Below are 22745 nucleotides of genomic sequence, written 5' to 3' on the forward strand. Positions count from 1 at the left end.
TTCAAATACATTGGAGTTCACTTAAAATTTAAAATTTAAGCATGGAAATCCATCTAAGAGAGAAAATAGTTAAGTCTAAAGGTGTAATTATTGCAAAAAATGTTTTTCTAACAAAAGTATAGCACATAGCAGCAAGTTTAAAATATTTGAAGTGGTCTGAGTCTGTCATGTTTTATGCCACACAAACTTGGGGAACGCAACAATACGAAACAGTTGAGAAACTTCTCCGATACTTTATTAAGCGAATTTTTAGACTGCCTGACTGGAAGAATGGAATCAGGATTATTACCCATAACCCTAAAAATGCAAGTCGATTACATCTTGACAGTTATGAAGATGAGCAATGATATAGGCTTCGGAAGATAGCAGCGCTTCAAGTAATACGAACCAAAACTAGTTGGTGGCTGATTGGATAAATTTGGCAAGATAATCTGGAATGGAACTTGACGTAACTTGTGGAATAATCAGGATGATTTAAAAGCTTCTTTATACCAGTTCATTTCTGCAGTATATATAAAACAACGACAGAAATACTTGAATGACGCCACAGGATCTATATACAGACAGCCCTCCTGTCAACTAAATCACAAATTGGAAGAGAGGAACTATTTAAGGGACGATAATAACATTGTCGAAATTTCAATTATTTTTAAATAGAGAGGTGAAGTTATGCAGCTGAATTTCATACCTCGTAGAGATGACTTACCAATTATATGCTCCTTGTGCAATTTAAAGGAAAAGGAAGATGTTTTACACTTTGTTGGAAGATGTACAGTTCTTAAAGAAATAAGAAAAAATACTTCTGGTAGCGAAATACTGACGCAAAACCAAGTTATTCTCTTGCTTAACAATATGGAAGTTAAAAAATTATATGAATTCTGCAGGCTAGCTCTTCTCTATAGACGAAGAATTATAAATCAAAGTTTTTCAATATATTATTGATCTGTGTTATCTTTTTTATGATTTTTCAATTAGGCAGGTGGCAGCTAAGCCATGCTTTTTAGTTTTGTTTGTAAACTTTATAAAAAAAATTGTAATCAAAGTTATCAAAATAAAAACCAAATCTAATATAATATATTAATTTGTTTTGTCTCCCTTCCTTTGACCAAAGCTATTACTTTGCCAAATTACAGTTCCGTTTGGATTTTAATTTGTTTTACTTGAACACTTTTTAAAAATCTTAAAACCTTGAGATTTACACAAGCCCTGTGAATTTCATGCATTTCTGTTTCAAGTTTTTCGGAACAAAAAAGATATTTCGATTGGATTCAATCAAATGTGTTTCTGTTCTAGAAAATTATTCTTTACTTAAATGATCCGTTTTCATCAGACTGAGTTTTCTTGCAATGATGTTTTGATATAAAAATTAGTCGTGTGCTACATGCAAGAAGTTATCATTTACTCCAATTTTCGTAAACATTTCAAAAATGATTAAAATTTGACAAAAAAGGGATAGATTTTGGCCTTATAAATCGACTGGCCATAAGCTGCACAAAATGTTTTTTTTTTAATATGATGCTATTTTGTCAATGGTTTCTTAATTATCATGAGCAAAAGTACTCACGCATTTATAAGCCACATTGAGTTTTTGGAATTAAAACATATTTTTATAAATAATTTGGGTAATTTTCAAATATATTCGAACTCAAATCGAAATCAGTTGGCAAAGAAAACATTGCTATCAAAGCGGTAATCGAGGAATAGTTATTAAACATTCATTAAATTTCATATACTTCTATCAAATTCGATATTGTCTCTTAAGTGATGTAGAGGCATTTATTTGTTTTCCAAGGAGTAGTAGCAAGAAATTTTATAAAACATGTTTGATCTTTCACTAGTCACTGATATCTAGGAGTTTCACTCATAAGGTCTATATAATTTAATTGGGTTTATAACATGATCTTAACTCCTCATCAAAAACAAGTCAAAATGCATAACTAACTAACCACGTTTCCTAATTATCTTTTCCAATTACTAAATCCCGTTAACTGCACATATACAACGCATAGGTAACTACTGAACATCAAATTAGTTTTTATAACCAACAAGATCACAAATATTAGAAACCATTTTATACACATATCTAGCTCCATTTAGTTTTCTTGGTTGATTAAAGTGCGACTACGTTTTCCAATTACGCACACCTATCTTACGATCATATTTGAATTTATAAGACAACTTGAATCTACTTAGAATTTATAAAATAGAAAAAATAAATATATAACCAACAAGGAAGCTATTCAAATACCAAATAAAGCTAATCCAATTTAAGAGAGTCTTCTATGCATATGATGCGTTCTTATTCAGCTCACATGTGCTTAGGTCTTAGGTGCTGCTGCTGTTTGCTGCACCTTTTATGATCATAATCAGCAACAAATGCTTAGCCATATCAAACAAACCACAACAACCAAACAAATAAGATCAGCTATTTCTATAAACAACTGTATCTAAAGGAATGTTAAGGCTTTATAAAGATTTCAATTATTAAAGTTTCCGGTGGTTTATTGAATTTTGTTATTGAAGAGAAACCAGCATGAGCCAGAGGAATCCTCATCTTTTGTGTTTATTTTTTTTTGTCGGTCTTGAAGTTGTCATTGCCATTGAATTACGTGATTTCACAGACACATCCACAGCCACACACACCTCACACCGTGTTCAGTGTGTCACACCTTATAAGTCTTAACCTGACTATAAGGTTGCTCTTCCTCTTTCACTTTTCATATGGATGGGTACAAGTACATAGTTGCCGCGATGATGCCAAACGCAAAAATTGCGGCTTTAAATCCTCAATTCCTCTATACCGTATCGAGGCAGCCGTCTGATGCACCTCTTTTCACCTCTTAACGACGAGAAGAGTTTAAGTAAATCGGATATCCGTGTTCAAATGTTAAAGCATTAGGAATCTCATAACAACCCAAACAACTCAAATAAAATCCCAGACTGAAATGCGACAGACATTGTAAAGGTAATCAACAAAATGCAGGAGAAGAGTGAAGGAAGATGTGGAATTATAAGCCTTTTTGCGTGTTGTTGTTTTTTGATTTTTTTTATCACATCCCAAAGTCACGAAGATCTCTTTAGTGGAAAAACCAGAGTCTTGAAGTTTGTAAACATTAATGGCGGCTGCTATACAGTGCTACATCATCATAGGGAGTTAATATTATGGGCATGGTGTTGTGGCTTTGGTTTGAAAAAATAACAAAAATAAAATACGAAGCAACATAATGGCGGCTTGATTTGAAGGTAGTGGTGTTGGTGGTCTTTTTTAAGGCGCTTCAATGATGCATGTGGCGACGACGGATGCCGCGCTGGCGATGGCGTACCTACATCAATATTATGCATCTGTTGAATAAGATTGCGGTTTTATTTGTTTTATATTATCAAAGTTTTCTTTTTTATTCATAAAGATATAGATTTTGAATTTGTCAGAGCGAAGTGTACCAGAAATCATACATCGGAACAAATTAATCAAGTGACTTTGAAATTTTTTGGTTTTATAAAGTTGACACATTAATCTGACGTAATCATGGAGTTACTTCAATAATAAAACAAAAATGTGCATATATCTGTAGATGTAACGCTTGTTGCGTGTTGGAATGTGGCTTGAAGATTGTATTGAAGTGTGAGAGTAAAATACCTGTGGTAAAATATCATATTTTGTCGAAGATATGAAAGTGACAGGGCTTAGGTACATAAGGCTAACATTCTACTTGTCTTTGAACTTTGTTTAATTCTTTAACTGTCATCGGTAAGTTTGAAAACGTATGCTTGAAAAAATATTAGAATAATAACGGGTTATCCAGTTTGCGGTTTCAAAAGTAAACGTAAATGAAACACATTAAATATTTCTTTCGACCACTTTTTGACACGTATTGGCTGGTATCTCAGCTATAACTTAACGAATGTTGGTTTTTAAGTGCTCAAGAGTTAAAGGTTTATTTTCAAAAAATGGTCTTACTCGTAGCCATACATACAAAAGTCCAGTGGTGTCAAAACGCATAATCTTGGTGGCCAGTTGATATCACCACGACGCGAAATTACACCGCCAGGAAATGTCTCTTACAATAAAGTCATATTGGCTCCAGTTTGTGACATGTGGCACCATCTTGTTGAAACCACATATTCTCCAAGTCGTAGTCGAAAAAAAGTCGGTTATCAGATAACAATAACGCTCCGAATTGACGATGACAGGTTAGTTCCGTCGTTGTTTTCGAAGAAGCAAGGTCCAATCACATCTCCGTTAAAGACCAAAGAGCACACAAACAGTGACTTTTTGTGGATGTAAGGGCTTCTTTTCAATTATTTTATAATTTTCAAGAGTTTGGAGTGCCTTTTACTAAGCACCCAAGCCTTGATTCCATATATGAATAATACTGGCAGAACCATCGTACAGAAGAAGCTTAGAAGCTATCTTAATGGCTGAAACACAAACACGCTTCAGCTTCGGCTTCGCCTGACGTTTACGAGTTCAGCCATAGGATTTCAATGCATGCTATCACAATGGAGCTTCGACCTCACGTTTCGTTTGATAATCGTAAGGAAAAGAATGTAATGTAACGTAATGTGACTCCAAACGGAAGCTCTAGTTCAATTATCTGAACATTTGCTTTGTCTGACTGCTCATCAGCTGTAAAAAAATTTCAACAAACAAAATATTTGCTCTTTGGAGGGATGAAATAATAAAAATGTCATTCAAAGCAAACTCGAAGCAGGCCCACCGTAACGCAGACGAAGCCGAAGCTGAAGCGTGTTTGTGATTTAGCCATAAGATTTCTGTATCCAAAAAGCAACTGCCCGCGTATTTCTTCTTCTTTGTTGTTATCGACTGCTGCTATGGATTCAAGTTATTTGAAGGTTTGCACAACTTGAAATTCATACTCAGCCACGTTTGTTCTTTCACTAATTGTTCATTCCGCAGTCGCTAATGTGCAGCCCCTGATTTTCTGCCGCCTTCTTCGATCTGAATAAAGGAAACGTATACAGTTCGGTGCTCTCGATGTCATGTGCGTCAGCCAGTATCTTGCTGGACCTTGTAACGATGGTCCCTCTTGATGACAACCAGAGTCAACGCCAGGTTGAAGAGGAGGCAGACCAAATCATCCTTTATTGCAGTCCATTGCAAATTGTGACTGATCTATACAGCTATTCGGCTATTTTAACTTGTATTTTAATTCACTTTGGTGTAAGGTATTTGAATGGACTCTTTCTTGTTTATTAAAAACTTCCTCCTCTATTTACTTTTCCATTTATGAATTTAAAAAATTTAAATAAAAAGTAACTTGACAACTTTCCTAAAATCTTTTTTAAAGCCCACAATAACGTCCCGAGCAGCCAGCACAATAATTGAATACAACTTTCAACTTTTCCTATATACTATGTATTTCCAAAAGAAAACCTCTGCTTTTTTGAAAACTGAAAATCTATATCACAGTTATAGTGTTAAATGTCTTCAAGCGTTTGTCTTAATTGTTGTACAAAGACTCGCCATATAGCATCATATTGTTTGCTAAACTGCTCCACATAAAAACACGAGAGTTGTCTATAGATACTCTGTCCCCAGATGCTTTATTCATTGTCTTCATAACAATTACTCTTTCAGTTAACCATTATAATATTTTTTCCACCACCAACGCTGGACTATAATCATGATATCAAATTCATTCGTTCCTATGTAACAATATTTATAAAGCTCTTATAGCTCGACTTCTGGTTCGCAAAACAGCTCGTATAGGAAGTCTATCTATAATATATAAATTGTTAAACTAGAGATGGTTTTCTATTTAAAAGTTACTTAGAAAGACCTGGTTTTTCTGCAAGCCTTTTGCCTATGATGGTCTTGCGAAAGTTGTATTAAGATAGGTACACGATAAAAGCATCAGATTGTTATAATGTTTTGACAATTAATTAGCAAGAACCATTGTGAGAACGTTTGTTGTTCCGTATTCTCGACACGCTATCACCATCATCCACCACCTTCACCAACCACCGCCGCCACCGTCAAGATGTGAGTGTCCAATTACCGAGTTTCTTTGTTGTTGTTCTTTAAAATGTTTAGTTAACAATCTTTTATGTGAACATAGACTCCACCTTACCCACGCTAGAATTGGAAGTCGGTATAAGAATGGTATATTAAAAATATCGAACGGTTATTTTGTCTGCAAACCAAGAATGAATGTTGATTTTTTGTTGTTATTTTGATCAAAAGTGACTCAATCCTACACGGATTGCAAATTGCATACGTTATAGTAAAAGGTAACTGTTTAGTGTTGTTGAAACCTGTCTCTAATAGGTTTCCATTGTGTTGATGAAATATACTAATTTTGTTAGCGTGTCGAGTTGTAGCTAATAACTTCTACTTATTCGATCAAAAATCAGATGTTGAAATTTTTAAGATTTGAAAAATAAGAAAAAGTTAAGTTTTAACCTTCAATTTAAGGAAAATATTATTCGAAAAAAAACTATGGAAATTAAATGAATCTAAGTTATCAACGGTAACAATAAAAATTGCTGAATTACATAAACCTTTTCTTCGTTTAAAACCACTTCCAAAATTCAAGTCGGTGTATATTTTTCACACACAATTTCATTGATTAATTCAATTTATAAACATCGTAGTTTAGCAATTTTCCCATAGGAAGGTTTCATTGCTCAATGCTTATAGCTCAACAGAATCAACTCTTAATACATAAGTCTCTGGGTGATTCACTTTTATAGGAAAAACCATTTTAAGTCTTTTTTTGTATGGTGAGTATGAGAAAACACCCAGAAAATCCATCATCAAAACTAAAAACCACAAGAAACCACTCAAATTCCAACTCAATCAAACCACATAAAAAAGCTCCCAAATCAAATGACGTAAAATGGCCACATGAAGCCGGACTTGACCAAAATTCGTTTAAATATAAGTAAGTCCACATATAAAATGAAGTATCACCCATAAAAATCTCAAAGTAGGAACATAGGTATTAAAATATATATTCGTAGTCGTATTCGTATTCATTCGAGTCTTATATACTTTAAGATAAATTGAGATAAATCTTACAAGGACTTTAAGTGCACACGTTTTGGTCACGATATAGGAAACCGGTCTTTTGGCGTGTCTTTGCCCATAATCTGATGCTAATCATACATGTTGGGCTCTTTGAATAGATACCTATATAAAAAATATGATCGATGTTCGATTTGTTGCATGTCGTCTTATTAAAATAGATCTCCAATAGTACATTCTATATAAGATCTTGTCTGGAACTCTGGGATGAGAACATGTTAAATTGAACTAAATACACATCTCGACATAATTCTCACGAAAAGCGTGGATTTAAGATCACATTTCTTAAGATTTTCCTGTTTCCAAGCTATATGACTGCAAACTAGTTGGCTTTACAATCCCACGGGATTGACAGTGAAACTGGTTCGATCTATCTGAAGAGTTGATTTTTCGCAACTAAATTTTAACATTAAAGGTATATAAGGGGGTGTGGACAGACACAGACACACACACAAATGTCTTGACATCACAACTGAAAGCCTTTGCTGGTTAATTAAACCAATTTATGTTGATTTTTTCTGCATTGACCATTTTCAATCTCGGTGAATAGAATGAAAACAACTTTTTCAAACCTTTTTTATGATTGTGATGGTGATAAGGGAGTGGCAGGGTGTAATGGTGTTTAAGATTACATTCTATATTGAAATGATATTCAGTCTAAGTCTGTAGCCGGATAAATAAAATATGTGTACAATGATAAGCGAGGACTTTTCTTAAGAATGATTTATAAGTGATGTGTTTCTTCGGGAAGGTCTATAGATTAAGAAGATATGTTAAATGGTATTAATATAAATTATTTATGGAGTGAATACATTATAATGTGATGTAGGCTTTGAGAAAAAAGTTGTTTACAAAATGAGTTACATGCTAAATAATTTCGAATGAGGAAGGAATTAAGATAGAAGTGTTAAAGTTGATGGATTTGGTAGAGTAGGCGTAAAATGAGTCAGAAAGTTCATTTTTTAAAACACTTATACATGTATTTCAAATGAACTTCATGTTCTAAATTCAATTAATTTATTTTGTTTCAATCTAAATTTTAATCTATTAAGAGAATAAAATGAGTAGGCGTTACCACTGACATAACTTTTTTATCCGATAAGACAGAAAGATACGAAACATAAATCGGAAAAATCATTTTCTGAAATAAATTCTCGTGATGTGATGAAGATCAAATCAAAATAATTAAATTGAAATATGTATATATGTAAATCATTTATGGATAGTAAATCTGATTTACAGTCGTTTATGAATTAAATTTGTAAAATAATTGTTATCCTTTATTAATTTTCATTTATTCGAGAAGTTTTAGAGTTTCGACGTCAGCTCTTTTAATTAAAATAATAGAATAACTATTTTTTGAGTTTGTATTGGAAGTTATTGAAATCATTTTGTGATCGAATCAGCAAAGGTAATTTTGATAAATGACAATCAAAATAAACAAATTTGATCTTTGCAAGTTGATAGTCAAATAGAAAGCTAGAAAGCTTATATGCGATCTACTTAGATCGCTTTAAATCTAGTGTTAGCCACCTGGTGTTTGCCTTCCTCATAGCATCCTGCATAGCAATAGTTTAGAAATAGCGATTGGTATGCCAGCTACAGTAGCTTTTTTGACTCTTTATTGCATTGCGTTTCCAATATAGTATTGTATCTAAAACAAGATCCTCGTCTGAGAATTTTAATGAAATTTTGTATCTCCTCGAAAATAAGACTAAATCGGTTTTGTGTGGGTAAATCCGAGACCACACCGATCAGCCCAAAAAATTAGTCTGCCTAAGGCATTTTGTAAGAGTTCTTTTAAGGTGTTAAGATGGGCTTCGTCGCAGAAGAAAATTTTGTTCGAAAAATTGACGTCCACCACCTGTTGTTTAAGCACCAATTCAACGTATCTAAGACGTTGTGAATGGTGAGCTACCTTCAGTTATTGTGTGAGCTGGACTTTATATGGATAAAGGTGTTGATACAAATGCAAAATACGCTATAATGTGCCGTATGACAGCCCTAATTCCTGAGAACGACAAGGGTCTTCTGCAACACATTCACTTACATCAGTGATATTTTCAGTAACAAATTTCTTTACAATTTTTCCAATTGCTTGCGTAGTTGGACGATTATTTAAACTATAAGCTCCTCTTAAAGCACGATATGTTGCTGTGGCAGAATCACCATTTTTATAGGAGTTTTAAAAGTTTGTATGCGTTGTGCGATAGTTAAGCTATCCATTTTCGTAAATTTAAAACTTTCAACTAAAAAAAATTGGTAACAACTTAGATTGACAGATTTCGAATTTCAGCCCTATACTTTTGGAACCGAAAAATAGATAGCCCGTAGCAAAAGTTTGTTTTAAAAAAAATATCTCAATATGTATATTGACAGGAAACATCCTCAATTATTAGATCTACTCGTACATTTTTAAGAGATGGGAAGTTAAAGGATTGAGTTGTACCCCATCAAGTTTATTTAAATTGGATTATTATGACGCAGTTGGCAGTGTTAAGAATGAGAGTTATCTCTAAAACAAAAAAGTTTTAGTATTCATAAACAAAATTATCAAAAAATAACATTTAAGCAATAATTGCTTACTAAATTTATTAATCGGAAATTAAATTTAATAAAAAAACTGTTGCTATTCCTTTTTTCTTCAAATTTTAACAAGTAAAAACAAATTTTGAGTCAAAACTAAATACCTATGTATATACAAACTTATATAAAATGAGTTTTGTCTCACATATAATACTTATTTATTTTAAACAAAACCTGAAAATCCTGATCTACCTCGATGTGAATATCGTTTCGTTTCTTTTCGTCTCAAGGTCAGCTGGTTAAATAAGCTTGCCATAAAACTTACTCATATATAATACACCATCATCATCATCACACTCCATTTTTGGAAGTCACTCGGTCGGTCGTGGTGTTGTATGACTGAATGAACAAATTCACATCATCACATAACACAATGACAATAATAAAATATATTAAATGTCAAAGGCGGTCACTCTTATAGTCATAAAATTTGAGATAAAAACTTCACAGATGAGACCCACCAAAGTTATATTCACATTCACTTACAGATCATGGTCTGGCCCAGGCCCATGAGAAAAATACAAGAAATGGATATCTTAATTGCCGTTTAAGGCAATATACCATCTTTTCATCTTAACATCTTTTAAATTGGGGATATCAAACTTTAAAGAAAAATCACTCCATCACGATATAAAAAGAGTAATGGTAGTTGTACACGATTGATAGAATAGAAATATTTTGACAGATGATTCTAAAGTGGATAGGCTTTGTGATGAGATGTGAGAAAGGGTCAGCCAACCGCATTGAGCCGGTCAGCTCTCAACCTTTTCAAAACAATCGATTAATCAGAATAAGAGTTCTTTGAACTGAAGTAAAAGCAAGCGGTTAGCGTGTGATGAAGACTTTGTTCATGTTCAACTCTGACACGTGTTTAGTTTATAGAAACAGGCAATTAAGCGCCTGTGTTTTGGATGATGATGAACTTTTGATGAAGGACTCTTGATATAATCTAATGTTCTTTTAACACAAACGAAAACATAAAACAACGTACAACAAATGAGGTTAATGAACCTAAAGTGTTATAACTATGGTACTCGAAATTAAAAAAAAAAAAACAGAAACAGAGAAACTAATTAATTTCATAGAATAAGACCCGGAAATTGATTCGATTTGCATAATAAAGATTCATCTAAAACCTTTCAATCAATTCGTATAGCCCAAGATTTATCGTTCTATATCTATATTCCTAAAAATACATAGAAAAATAATAATAATAAATAATTAAGAATATACATACATACTTATGTTATGTTCTAATAAAAAGTGTTTATACAATGTTCTGAATCATGCTTGATTAACAAATGCCGGAAGACAAATTTGTAAGTTTTGTTTTGATGTTTGTGCCTGGGAAAACAAAATTTTAGAAAAACTCTAATTTGCATATGTTATAATATTTTGTATGTGAATATGCAAGGTTTTTTAATAAGATGTTTCATTTGAAAAAAAAGAGTTTTTTTTATGAAAAGAAAATAATTATTGTCCATGAAAAACGATTTAAGTTGAATGGTCGCGTCAAATGTAACATTTGTGGATATATTTCGTAGATAAACTCACAAATTCGATCTTGAAGGTTTTGAATCCATTTTGAGGCATAGACATAATATTTTTTTAACGCGCCCCAAAGATCTTGGAAGTATTTTCTGCAAAATCGCATTTTTGTGTCGCTTTCCAATTTCAGCCACACAAATTATTAATCCCAATTTAGAAGCTTATACTTTTGATCTCAACAGTTGCTTTTAATTCATCTTTTCGATTAAATAATGTACAGTCATCGCCATTGCCAATCCAAAAATCGTGCCATATGTGACACATTGAGAATGAATTGGACTTACAACTCTTTTTTCTATTTTGAGAACCAAAAACGCTGCAATTTAGCTTCTTAAAGAAATCCTCCAACATAGAAAATCGGCCTCATCTTTGAAGATGATTTTGCGGTAACGAAAGTCAGGATTAAGAAGAACGCTTAAAAATTAGGACGGTTATTGGTGATCAACGGATTTGAGTTTTGCATACTGTGACTGTTTTGTACTGAATTCTAACAATTCTTAAGCATTGTTAAATCAAAGATTGTTTCACTTTAAGTTATAACACAGTTATAACATTTAAAAATAAAACCTGAACAAATCAAAAACTACTCAAAATGAAACCTTTTTTTGGAAAATTTGTTAAATACGTTTTTTGCACAATGTATTGATTGAAAAGAATTTTTAACTTTCAATAGGAAGTTATTGTAATGGGTCCGATTTGTAAAATTGAAATTTGACGTTTCAAGGTCCCTTGAGTCGAAATAAAAGATGTTTAGAAAGATATCTGTGCGTGCGTGTTTACGTCCGTATGTCCTGTCCCTACGCTCGTGACTTTTTTTCGTCGTCCATAGCTCAAGAACCAGAAGAGATATCGACTTCAAATAAACTTTTAAACTACAGATAATAAGGCAGAAGGCTGCAAGAAGGGCTCTCAAGAAAATAGTGTATGTGTTTTTTTTTTAGCACAGCAATTTAAAAAAAAGTGAAAACTTTATTTAACTCTTAATATCTTAGGAACCAATGAGATAGGAACTTGAATTAAAGTTTATATTTTATATCGTATGTTTTTGAAAAAAAAAAACAATTAAAGGTTTTTTTTTATAAATTAAAAAAAACTGAAAAAAAATTTGTCGCCTCGAAAATTCTACGACTGAAATATGATTTCATCTCCAAAACAATTTTGTGCAACGAAGAATAATGTTTTTAACATCTGATAAAATTTAAAAAAAAATCTAATCGACAGTTTTTTTTTATAAAAAATAAAAACCTAAAAAAAACATTTCTCAAAGTTTGTAAAAACTGAATTTCGACTCAATAATCTTTTCAAAACCTTGAGATTAAGGCTTCAAACTTATTTTATTTTATAAGAATTAATGCTTTAAACATTCGGAAACATTTTGAGAAAAATTGAACTGACGGTTTTTCTAAAATTGATTTTCGCCACAAATATCTTTTAAAATATTTTAGATTATGACTTCCAACTAATTTTAACTTATAAAAAATATTGTTTTAAACATTTGATAACATTTTGAGAAAAATTGAATCATAAGTTTTTTTACAAAAAATAAAAACCAAAACATAAATCAACAAAAGTTGGTAAAAATTGATTTTTGGCTCAAATATCTTTTCAAAACTTTGAGATATTGACTTCAAACTACTTTTATCTTTTAAAAAATATTAGTTTCAAAATTCAGTAAAATTTTGAGGAAAATCGAATTGACTTTTTTTTACAAAAAATAAAAAACTAATCAAAAATTAACAAAAGTTGGTAAAAATTGATTTTAGACTCAAATGTCTTTTTAAAAATTTCAGATTAAGGCTTCCAACTAATTTTTACTTATAAGAAATATTATTTTCAACATTCGGAATTGATATTGACAGTTTTTTTTTTAATAAAAACCTAAACAAAAAAAAATCCTAAAAATATGAAAAATTTTGTTGGTAATTTTAAAATTTTTAAGAATAATTCAACTGACAACTTTTTTTAACCCAACACGAAAACCTACAAACTTTTAAGCAAGACAAATCGATCCCTGTCTATGCCATCTTAAGTCTTTTCACGGGTACTGCCTCTTGCGAGGAATCGACAAATTCTCCAAGAGTAACTCTTGTCATGAAAAAGTGCTTTCTCAAATTAGCCGTTCGGAATCGGCATATAAACTGTAGGTCCCTCCATTCCTGACAACATTACTCGCACACAGGAATGGTTGAGAGTTGTAAGTCACTAGGCCCTGGTTCTTCATGGACTGTTGCGCCACCCAATTTATTTATTTATTTTAAATCGACAGACGAGAAGAGAAGTTATCAGTGTGGGTCACATCCCAGCCTCTTTTTTTCTTCGTTTGAAAAAATATTTCTGTTTGAAGAATCAGCTGAAATTAGAAAAAATAACAATTTAAAGATTTTCCTTTGAAATAAAATAAAGTTTATCTTTATGAAAATGACTGACTTAATTGAAATGAATTAACATACAATTCAAGGTACAACTTTTTCTTTTAATCAAGACCAAATGAAGTGGAGATGTGATTATTTTCTAATTAAACTAAGCCAAGGCAAACATTTGCAACCTTGAATAATGCTTTGGAAATTGTAGTTTTTTCCTTTACCTGCGATGTGAAATATAAAATTAAACTGTGTAGGTTTTAATGAAAAGTTAATTTCCAGGGATGTCATTTATAAACTAGGATTTTTTGAGTAAACAATTTGAAAACTGCAAAACAGGCATTAAGCTTGTTTCACAAGTAGTAGTAGGAAGGAAAAGTTGTCCTTAATGTTACAAATGCTACTTTTTAACCTCTGCTTCTTAATAGTTGCAATGTCAAGTTTGATTAAATGTATTTTTTTTAATTTTATAGATTAGTTTGAGTTCCTTCAATTGAAAGTTAACATGCAAAGTACTATGATACAAATTAACTAGTCAAGCCGGTCTCATGAATATTAACACATCGGCATCACGACTCTCGACTCTTTTGAATTTTACAAAATTTAATTTGCATCCTGATGCTTAAAATTCAAGTTATATCTCGTACAAAATTATCGTAAGATAGTCTCGCGTATCTCGTTGTACAAACGAACACCCCATCAAATCAACCAAACGATTTATGATTTCTATGCAATGTTGATTTCTTCGTTCCTGATTTAATTATATTTAATGATCAGCTTCTGTTGTATTTTCTTCACCGATGATTGCTTTGACATCATTACGCCATCTACAATCAAAATTACCTCCGCTTGGTTTGACTTAAGAGAAAAAAACTTAAATAAGCCAACAACATCCCGCGTGAGAAGACGGAAGAAATTAAATTGAAAACTTGTTGAGTAAAGTAGAGCCTTTCCATCAATTACATCAATGGTCGAATAATAATAATTGTAAGTCTTATACAAGTAAAATAGAATTGGAAAACTTGGTGTATGGTACAATAACCTAAGTTAATTGAGTATGGAGTATTAAACTAGAAAACAAACGGTTCCAATGAAGTATATACCTAACTAAATACTGACTAGCTAACATAAGTGAATGGATGAAAACAAGAATTTATCCAATTTTAAACTGGATCCTAATGTTGCCCCTCCTCCCCCCCCCCCTGAAAAAACCTAAATGTTTAGAGTAACATACATGAAGTAGAGTGCAGTGGCAATACTGGCATACGAGTATGAATCAAAGAATGGACTCACCTTGAGGGCATGTTCGATTCACTTTCAATAGGTGAACATTGATGGGGATTAAGACACTATACATAAAATGGATGTGAGCCACAATAGGACATTAATAACCTAAAAGTTGGAATGAAATCACTCAAGTGTTAGAGAAATATGGAAATAGTCAAAATTAACTTCTCAAACAATCCTTAAATAAAAGTCAAAAATTCATCTAAGTTTATTTTAAACATCTTTTAAGTCCGTATTCCAATGAGTATAAGTTTTTGTATACTTTTATTTTTGAACAACTTTAAAAGACAATTTCTAAATAAATTTGACTTTTTTCCAACTCGTCAAAATAAGTTAGCCTACTGTACATGATGGACTTGCAATACGTATATACCTGGGTGGATAACCAGGCTTTATGGCCTTTATATACGGGTCTGTCTCAAGCTTCCCATCATCATCGATTTATCATTCTCATAAATCTTGTGCGCCAATTCATTTTACTTGTTCATAATATAATATCGCGTACCTCGTATACCGATTTGAATTTCAAATTTGAAACGCCTTGCGAAAACATAAAAAGATTTTAGCATATTTTTGTTTTGTATTGCGTGTGACTGACTGACTTTCTCTTTATACAACAACTAAACTTTTTTGTTTTTGTAATCGATTTTATGTTTGTGGTCAAAAATATTGTATTATACATTTATGTGCCAAAGCAAATAAAAATCGCATAAACTTTGCAATTTTGTCAGCTTTTAAAAAATTGAGTGTGAATTACTTATGTAATCTATGTTTTGTAGATACTTTTGAGTAGAAGACCGACCGGGAGGTCAAATAATAGAGATTTTTTTTAAATACGTCATTTGAAAAATATGGTGTCCTAATTTTATTCTTTCTTGTTTTTTTTTGGTTCTTTTAGTTAAAAATTACAGTTATTTTGGTTAGAACCTCATTTAGAAAGGATCATTTATCATTCTCACCATCAAACTGATCAATACATAATAACCATGAGAGAATACAAAACGCATGTGATTAAGTTTAACTAATTGTGTGTGTGTTTTTTGTTTTTTAGGTGGAAACTTATCTCAAGGCTATAAGAACTCTAGAAAGTAGTTATTTCTCATTCAGAAAATGAGGCCAAGTCAATTTGGTGGTTTCATGTTTCGTATATTTTGGAACTTCGAGGTTCCATTCACGCAAGGAGATTAATTTTAGCTTATTCAAACATTGTTTGATTAAGAACAATCACTTTTCTTCTTTCTTTTGGAGTACATAACTACCTTCCTAATTGAAAAGCAATTAGCAGTAATTTCTTTTTGACCAACTGAATGAAAAGCAATTTATGATTGACAAGTCCAATCAAATTTAGATCTAGTGTTCTTTTTTTATGAAAAATTAAATTTTAATAGTTGACAGGAAATGATTTTAGGTCATTTTGGTCTCTTCGAAATTTCAATAAATAAATTGAGACCTTTAAAAAATATATTAGTAGTCGGTTGACTTGGTTATCCTCGAGCCGTTCCTTTCCAGTTGTCATTTGTTGGATTTGTTGATTATTTAGAGGGTTGTTGGCATGTTTAGCCACGTCGTCGGTGACACCGGGTTAGCGTAGAATGCAACGGCATCTTCGTTGTTGAATTGAATTATGTTTTCATCCATAATGTCCATGACGCTGAGGTACCTGGGCTCTCGCAGTCGCTTTTGGGTTGTCACCCTTCTTATTAGTCGATTTGGGTGGGTAGATAAGTAAAGTACTAGCTTTTTAGCCCAGAGTAGTAGGTAGTTGTCCAATGTATTTATTCTCGCTTCAGAATAGATTCGCTCGATTTTGAAGCATTTTTGCTGATTCTCAGGATCTTTCTTTCGAAGGCTTTTAGCTGCTTCATAGCCGTTTTGGAGATGGTGTTCCAAACGGGAAAGCCGAATTCAATAACTGGTCTCAGCAGTTGTTTGTACAACAGGATCTTGGTCTGTTGACTTAGTCCATGGTTCTTCTTCATCAATGGATGGACACGATGAACGGCCCATCTGGCTTTCCTAAGAACTTTCTAGGCATACGGGTTAAATTTCAATAGCTCGTGAAAATGAATTTCCAGGTACTGGACGGTCATCTTGGCTGAAAGTGACAATCCATCTGGGAGTTCCAACTGCAAATTTCTGCATATTGTCGGTTTTTGAGATCCTCTACGGACGACAGTTGACAACCTTCTGAAACAGATGATTTTAATAGGTACCCCATTTATGGTAAAAATCAAAGAGACGGTGGATGCGTGCTTTTACTTTGTTCACGGAGCAGTAGGTCAAGGAATCATCGGCGTATAGAAGGTTCTCGCGGTTGACGGTGTTAGGTTGGTCAGATATCAGAATGCTGTAAAGAACCGGTCCGAGCTTCGATCCTTAGGCAACTCCAGAACTGATGTTCTTCATTGACGATGAGTTTTTCCCCAATTGTACATAGAATTTTCTTGAAGAAATAAAAGAAACAATTATTTTTATTAGTGCGATTGGAAAGCCAAGCATGTGAAGTTTATGGATAAGGCCTTCAATCCACACGCTTTCAAATGCTTTCTCAACGTCCAGAAGGCATCCAACGGTGACACGATGGCTAGAGCTGTTGTGACATCGTGATGAAACTTCATCAAAGGACGCAGCGTACAGTGTTTTTCCCGAAAACCAAACTTTATGTCAGGAATTATACTGTTTTCACAGAAGAATTTCAGTTGCTGATGTTGCCCAGGAGAAAAACGGGTCTGTAGTAAGAAATGTATTTCCAAACTCCTTTATTGGGAATTGCCTCGATCTTAGCAGTTTCCCATTTTTGGGGAAAGTAGTCGTTGTTGAAGCAGTTGTTGGAGATGATTGTCAGGAATACAAACACTGCTTTCGGGATACTCTTCAGAATAAAGTTAGAAACCCCATCCATCCCTGTTGACTTCCTTAGTTTGAAGTAGTTTATTATTTCACATGTTTCTTCTATAGTGCTCAAGTAAGGGTTGTCAACTGGGTTATTTGCCAAATTAGTTTGAGAATACACTTCTCAGACAGAGTTTGTTATATGGAATATTTTACTTCGTCAATAAAAAGTTGGTCAGACGGAGGGTTGAAGTTAAAGTTGCTTTCGAAGTGGTTGTTAAAGGCTTCCACTTTGTCAACTACTGATGTTGTCCATCAAGACTTCCGGCAGTGGTTTATTTCTTACTATAAAGCGGTTGGTTTCCTTGAAGGCATCTGGTCCAGGTTTTATTTCTCGCAATCTTTTCTTGAGAGATTTGTCATTGTGGCGTCGATACGCCAGGCATATAGCAGCTTACTTTCAGTTTTATGCCGAATACGAACGACTAATTTGAGAAAGCACATAAAAACAATTACTTTTAGAATACCCGTGAAAAAACTTTAGGTGGCCTAGGCAGGGATTAAACCAAAGATCTCTGTCATGGCAGTTATACGCTCTAACCACTACTCCAAGGGTTCTTACACGTATTGAAACCATAAATATACAAACTATGAATACCTTTAACAAATTTTCTCAGCATATGCCCTTTCTTAATTTTTTTTCCAAGAAAAACATATAAATTCATATCAAAAATTCTGATTGTTTTGTATTTTCTTGTTTTCATGTGGCTGCCTTAGTTGCCTCTTGAACAATTACATACAATTAAATACAATTTACATAAACACTTTAAATTTAAATCGTATTTTAATTATTTCACAAGCAGCAAATAGGTTTCTAAATAATAATTTTTTGTTAAAAACAAAAGAGCTGAGTACCGAACTTGTTTTAAACTTTAACCTAGAGTTTTCTCATATTGCGCTTGTTAATTTTTTATATCAAAATTTGAATAATTGAGAAGAATATTTTTTAATCAAAATTCAATAAGCAAACCTATTTCTTCTAAAAAAACTTTAACGAATTTCTTGTGTTACAAGTAATCAGATCAAATTCAGCGCAGAACTAATTAATCTTATTAAAAGAATCTTAAAATGAGTGCACATTTACCATTTTCCATGTATAACAAGAAAGTGAAACATAAAACATAAATAGATACATATGTAAGACCATGTCAAAAACTCTCAAACATACTTAAAATAGGCCATGTAAAGATTAAGGTCAGCTGTCAACCTATATCAAGAAGGAAAAATCACTAGAAGAAAACTTAATAAATTCATTAATATTAACTAGGAGGAAAAGTTTTAATTTAATTTAATTTATTTTACTAAGATTTTTGTGTGAATGCATATTTTTAGATCTAATAATTCAAAATGATGGCAATGAATTGAATTTAATTAAACATTTTAAATTCCCACATATACGATTAATTTGGAAATAAATAAAATAAAAAGACAAAAACCAAAGAGAAATCCAGAATAAAAAGAAATAATAGGACAAAGTCCCGTATATGATACATACATTGGTTGAATTCATGTCACCTTTATTAATTACATACTGTCTGTCTATATTCTATAGTCTATAACGCAACGGCCTTTCATCGTCACAATGTCGTCTATATCGATTTACTGTCGTGGAATTAAAACTCATTCGTTATAAAAAGAGAAAAAAAAAAGAGTTAACAACATCGAAAAATAGCACAGCTTGATTTTGTATACCTAACCATGCTTCACCATCATTATCATCAGCAGACAAACAACAGTGTTATAAAATAACACACTATTGACCTCGTGCACCGCTCCAGAAAAATGCTCATCACGCAGTTGGTTACGTTTCTAGTATGACAAATGGCATAGAAAGACAAACAATGCCATTTATTAAAAAAAAAGATACCATAGTTATTTGATGAATAGAAGATAATTCCCATCAGCCGAGACTTGTGGAAATAGGCATACTCAGCCTTAAACGTTTAAAATCCACAAACAATCTAATTTTAATTGCTTAAATGTGATAAATGATGATAAGGCATCGAAATAATAAATTAATTTAGACAGAAAATTATTATTTAAAAATAAAAATGTTGAATAACATAAACCTTAAATTTTGACCAAAACAATGAAGATTTTTGTTTAAAGCTCCGCAATACTGAATTGACACAGACTTTGAGTTTATAGGGTGTTTCGGCATAGCGCCATTAGTTAATAAAATTAATCTTAATTCTGAATTTTAATTTAAGTTTTTATTGGTTTTGTAAAGTATTTATATTGAAGCTTAGGAACAAATTAGTTGGCTATAAACTCAAAAATAGCGAAACAAAAGCTCGATTTTCTTCGATAGTTAAGTTATAATCAATCTGTGATAATGTTGTTAGAATTTCTTAAGTGTAAAAATGTATTAGATTTTTTTTTCTAATAATTAATTTTAAATTTGCAATTTGCCCTAAAAATACTTGGGAATGTGCATAGAGGCTCTTCAAATAAAATTTAACTTTATTTGTTAACCTCGTACAATTTTTATGTAGAATATGTTTGACCTTCTGACATTTTATTTTATTTCTATTTGAGTGTTAATTTGCCTGCTATGAGTATGTCATCGAAATAAAAAGCTTTTTATAGAAAACAATTAAACGGAGCATGCGTTTGGCACTAATTGCAAGTTCCAAACGGCCTTGCCGACCTGCATTATTATCTAGGTAGGTATACTTAGCTTACGTTTTTGTAGGTATCTATAGCGCAATGGAATTCAACGGATGGACTTCACTCATCGGACAAGTTAGATGTGTCTGATTAATCGCCTTTTATAATAAAACAATATTGTTCAGAAGTGGCTCTATCTGCCTGTGGCGGCCGGCGGTATTGTAGAAAGACTGTTAGACTTGAGGTTAGTGGGCGCATCTGCCACTGGTTGTTGTTTACTGCAAGCTGGACTGTAGTTATCTGTATTTCTGTTTTTTTTTTTTTATTTGCAAACAACTATCTTTTCTATTAAAACTTCATAGATACATTCGAGTATATTGTTGTATATTTAGGGGGTATCGTTCAATTAGATTGAATGATTGATGGGAAATGCCACTCGTTTGTATCTTCCATCTCTCTACAGTCTATAGGTATAGGTTTGTATTTAGTTTGCAATTTTATATTTCTTGTTTTGTTTATTTAAAATGTTTATGCAGTTAATACAGCAGTAGCTACAGCAGCAGTAGAGTTTTGTTGTTAAATAGAGTTAAGTTAAACATCAGCAAAGGCAGAGAGTGTACTATTGGCCTAGTAAAAATTGTATGTATGAGGTCATCTTTTGTATAGTTGCTATTTTATTAAGTTTTTTATTTAATTTGCATAAAATATTCAAATGATGCAATAACGTTGAATTAAAAACAAAAACTTCCGTTTTTGCAAAAATTAAAAAAACCTTTTTGTTTTTAATATGTTTTAGTTAAACAAAAAAAGTTAATAATAATTTGGTCTTTGGTGGGATGGTATAGATGAGTTATGGTGTGAAATGTTACTTAATTTTTAAATGTATGAACTTAATTTGGCCATCAGTTAAGATTTTACGGTCATACAAGTGAAAGTTAACATAATTTAAATGGTTAATCAATGTGTATTGCTACACATTAATTTGTGTTTTCAAACGAAAATTATAGTAATATTATTAAATAATGGTGTTGGAATACGATAGGTTGATAGTGATTTGATTAGGTTTATAATTCTTTAGAAGGAGTGAAGTGAAGAAATATTTATACAAATCGATTATAGTTTCGTCACACAAAAGACATCAAGTATTGTCTTTAAAATCGTGTATAAGGTATTGTGTTATATTCATGCAAATCTTGTTAAATGTATACTTTGAACATCTGGAATGGTATTGTTATGAAATAAAGACTATGAAACAATATTTATTACTTGCCAATAATGACTCTACAAATTTGTAAGATATTTTCTGTCGATATACTTGAAATGTTTAGTAATAAAGGCTTTTCCAATAAGGAGTTTCATTTTAAATATCATTTAACATTTGACGATCAAAAACTATGACTGAAATTGGAATTATACTTGCTTCACTGGTGGAAAATATGAGCTCTTAGTACAAATTAGTGATGTGAAGAACAATCCCATAGAGTAAACCAGTGTTTTTCAACGTGATCTTAAGAGGAATCCCAAAAGGTTGAGAAAATACAACAGTTAAACAAACCAATAAAGTTAAAAAAGGTTAATTTGTAAAAATGATAATTAAAGGAAATATTCATTTGTGTCAAATAAACAAATAATAAAAATAACCTGTGAGATATAATCCATCTTAAACACTTGTATCAAATTAACAAAAAGTTGTTCTTAATGCCAGGGTTGCGTTTGTTTTTCAGAAATCAATTTCTCCCAACGAAGATCCGTTTTTGCAAATTTAAGCGATGTCTTTGCTTACTTTTTATTTTGGCCATTGATGCAAATATCAACTCGGACAGGAAATGGAATCAAATACTTCAAAACCTCTAATGTTAATACAGGATATTCTAATTTCCTTTTTAACCAAATATCTAAATTGAAAGACTTAAATTCCAATTGCATCATTTAATTGGCAGATAGATCCAGCAGACTTTCCTTGAGCTTGATTGACAATTTTGCCTCATTTATAGCTGCATTTAAAAACGGATTAAAGATCCACCTTGGCACAATGACACATTTCTTCTTTCAACTTTTCTAACACTATTTTCATAATAAGTCGTCGATTTTGTCTTTAGCAGTGATGCTATTTTCATCCCGCCCTTGAAGACTTCAAGATATACCAGAAAAAAAGTTCGAGATGTCAAAGTTAAAATGTGTAAAAGAAAAGCTCTTAAGACTGTTGCCACATTATTTTAATTTAAAAAAAATCGAGTTATCAAAGATCGAGCTATCGAAGTGTGACGGTACGGAAAAAAAAACAATGAAATATTTCTTCGTGCTAAAGGGTCCGTTTCTTGTAAAAGGTTGAAAAACACTGGAGTAGACGAAAACCCAGATTTTTCGATTCCTTCTCGATGCTTGGAATAAGGCATTCTTCTAAAGATAGTCGA

The 22745-nt window shown here is 32.1% G+C and overlaps 1 protein-coding gene across 2 annotated transcripts in view; it reads left to right on the plus strand.

Moving 5' to 3' along the window:
* LOC129949065 (cuticlin-4) overlaps window positions 1-22745 on the plus strand; it is a 77762-nt gene that overhangs the window by 7287 nt on the left and 47730 nt on the right. Inside the window, exon 1 of one of the 2 annotated variants that reach the window (XM_056060288.1) lies at window positions 20854-20970. The exons of the other annotated variant lie outside the window; for it this stretch is intronic. The gene's annotated coding sequence lies outside the window, so the exon portion shown is untranslated. Of the gene's footprint in view, window positions 1-20853; window positions 20971-22745 lie in introns of those variants that run through there. 2 annotated transcript variants of the gene reach the window in all.

This window comes from Eupeodes corollae, chromosome 3 (assembly GCF_945859685.1).
Source record: "Eupeodes corollae chromosome 3, idEupCoro1.1, whole genome shotgun sequence".
NCBI classification, from domain to species: Eukaryota; Metazoa; Arthropoda; class Insecta; order Diptera; family Syrphidae; genus Eupeodes; species Eupeodes corollae.